Raw genomic sequence first — 3,141 nt, forward strand, 5'->3', positions numbered from 1 at the left:
TCCAACTGTGGTCTCGTCTGGATAGAAAAAATCTTGAGTTGACAACAGGAAATACCCCCAAAAGTACCCACGTGAGGTCTTAATGATGCCTACATCCATCTTTTATATGCAATCTATGTTTAAAGAGAAACAGATAGCTGAGTGATAAATAAAACAGCCAGTAGAGCCCGGAGCTCCGGCCTCGCCTTCACTAGATGGCCGGTCACCATCTGAGGTGGATATAAATGTTAGAGCGGTAGTTTCAGAAATGGAGCACCGTCATGGGGAAGGTGGTTCTGGGAAGCAGTTTTCACAGAGATTTCTGTCCCATTATTATATTTTTGGATTATAGCAAAAATTATTTGGTTGGCAATAAAACAAACTGAGCCACATGAAAGTATTTACTTTCAAAACGTGTGGTTTGGCAGGATAATAAATCATATTCAGCTGTGCTATTTTTGGGATATGGCACTGAAATAAAGTTTCATGACTGTGGGGCTGTCTTGAGCCCCCCCCCCTTCCAAATCCTGCTCCAGACTCTGCTCCGCTGGTCTCTTTGGGAGAGCCTGGTAGGTGAGCAGAAGCTGTTCAGTATCATTTCAAATGATGTTATTTTTGAAACCAAGCAAAATGTCTGGCAGGAGAAGATGTGGAAATGTTTGTTTATTCATTGCTGAAAGCTGGTTAGTTTGCACATTAGCCCACGAGGACAGAGTGACATCAACCTTTGAAGCCCAACAACATGATCATAATCCCCTTTTGAATTCGAACATAATTGGTATCAGTTGTTGAAAGAGGCGATGAATGAAAAAAAGATGACTGAGAGAACGGTCTTGATGTAGCTTTACATGCTAATTATTTGGCTTATCTGCGTAATGAAAGAGCAGATCAGTGAATAAATGTGTTTGGAAAAGGGAAAGGTTTAATTTCTACAATCTAAAATTCATCAGTCCGTATTTCAAAAGGAAATTATTTTTTCATCATCAAAACATCGTTTAATTGGAAGCAAAGACCCAGAAGAAGATGATAAGTTATAATCGCAATCTGCTTTATATTCACGGAGAAGAAACACCGCAACTTGTTTGGATAAAAGTTTGAAATAAAACAGGGTGATACAATCAGGTGCTTGCGAGTTTCTCAGCCGCGCTGCCTGACAGATCGTCTTATCGAGTAATGGCAGCGATATCTGCACACTAAACAATCTGGTGTTTGCGTTCACTGTCAAGCAAACGTGTTTCTGTCAGAAGGTGGATTCAGATGTGTTTCATCATCATCAGCAGCCTCAGCAGCAGCTGTCTAATCCAGTCAGTTACAGATATTTAAATGTTAGAGCTGCTTAACAAAACAAACAAACTCAAAGACTGTAACACAAGTGGAGCAGCCCAAAGTCAAAATGCCACAATCCACCTGGATCTAAATTTATTTTACCTTCGTCCTGATTAACTGGGATCAGTGAGGATATTCGTGCGTCTTAATTTTCCTGATTAACATCTAAAGTCTGCCTTCTGCTGCATTTTGCATTACTAAAGCCGTACATCCTGTTCTTTGCAGTAAATTTGTTTTCTGGGAACCCATCAGGGAAACTTGAATTTGTTGCTGACTTGTCATTAACAAGCCGCTGGATGTTATTTGCGGAGAGAAATCTGTGCAAACATAATTCGTGACAGAGGAGAAGATGTTTGCTCTTTTCCAGCCCCATCTATTTTTAATGAATTTGACTTTTTTCTGGTACAGGAAAACAAATCGACACCCAGAGAGGATGACATGCAGTGCTATGTTTGCCCTGCAGGTGACAGCAGTAGCATATTTATAATGCAAACACGTGCACCGTGAAGAATAAGGAGAACCGAATCATCTTTATTGTAATGTGATGAAAATTCAACAGGCCAGTTTTTAGCTCATTTCCAGACTTCCACAAACAAAACTTTGATTAGCTTTGGTGCAAGCTGTTTCCAGAAACCAGCGGTGTTTCAGCCAGCTTAGTGCTCTGTGCTTTCTTCTGTGCCCTTTTTGTTGAACCTGCAGCACCGAGGTTTTTGTCAGAATGAACGTCACCATGAAAAACAAATTTACAGCAGATCTGGGAAAAGTACAAAGGGGGGAAAAATCCATCTCAATCAAAATAGACGACATTTCGTTCACTGCTCTGCGTAACCCCATTGATGTCTTTTGAGATTTGAAATGCTGAAGGGAGCAACTAACCCCCCTGACTGTTGCTGTTCTCACCAGACTCCAGCTGTGTTTTTCTCCACTGCAGGAAAGCAGTGAAATTGCTGACTTCCCCCTTGGGTTTAAAACAGCGACATGTAAAATTAGGTCCTCTCTGTTCTCTGTGTACAAGCTCATGGAGATGTTTTCTGACAGGTTCATTGGCTCAAAAGGGGGAGAAACAAAGGGAAAAACAGAGGTTTGCATCAAGTAACTGGGATACTGGGGAGTTTTCTGCGATTTTGCTCACAGAGCAATGCATTCAAGTGCAGATAATCTGATATAATTGGTAGAAACCTCCAGCACAGAACAAGGTTCCTTCATGACTTTGCTCTGGGAAGCTGTGAGGTTTTATTAACCTTACCTCACCCGGCCAGGACTTATGCTGAGCGTGCATGTTGTTTTCCAGTGACAGCCTGCCTTACATTCATGCGTACCGGCTCCACCTCTGGAGCAGCTGGCTGTTATTTTCCTCTCTCCACGGCAACAGCAGCAGCCATGTAAGGTAACTCAGCAGACAAAAAGATTACTTACAGCAGTTCAATTTACAGCTACACTCTTAGAAGTAGGGGTAAAGGCCATTCCTCTCCTTAAGGGTACAATCTACAGAAATGTATGTTTTTACAACTGGAAGTTTAATTGATTAGCCCAATTGGACCTTTTTGAGGCCCAAAATGGTACATAAGTGTTCCCAAGCATTAAAAAGTGAACATTTGTGCATGTTTCTTCTTCTTCTTCTTCTTCTTCTTCTTCTTCTTCTTCTTCTTTTTAAGTGCTTGACAAGGTAGACTGTGTTTAAGCAAACAGGAAATAAAATAAGATAAAAGTACAGTTTTACTGTCTTGTTATTCTGTGATCTGTCCAAGGTGCACCAGCGACAGCTGAGGTACCTTTGAATTTCATAAGAACTGAAGAAAACTAATAAATGGATGTTCTTTTATTTTATTAAATTGA

This window comes from Mchenga conophoros, linkage group LG11 (assembly GCF_057382185.1).
Source record: "Mchenga conophoros isolate Kocher_MC1m ecotype Shallow Benthic linkage group LG11, M_conophoros_male_GT1.1, whole genome shotgun sequence".
NCBI classification, from domain to species: domain Eukaryota; kingdom Metazoa; phylum Chordata; class Actinopteri; order Cichliformes; family Cichlidae; genus Mchenga; species Mchenga conophoros.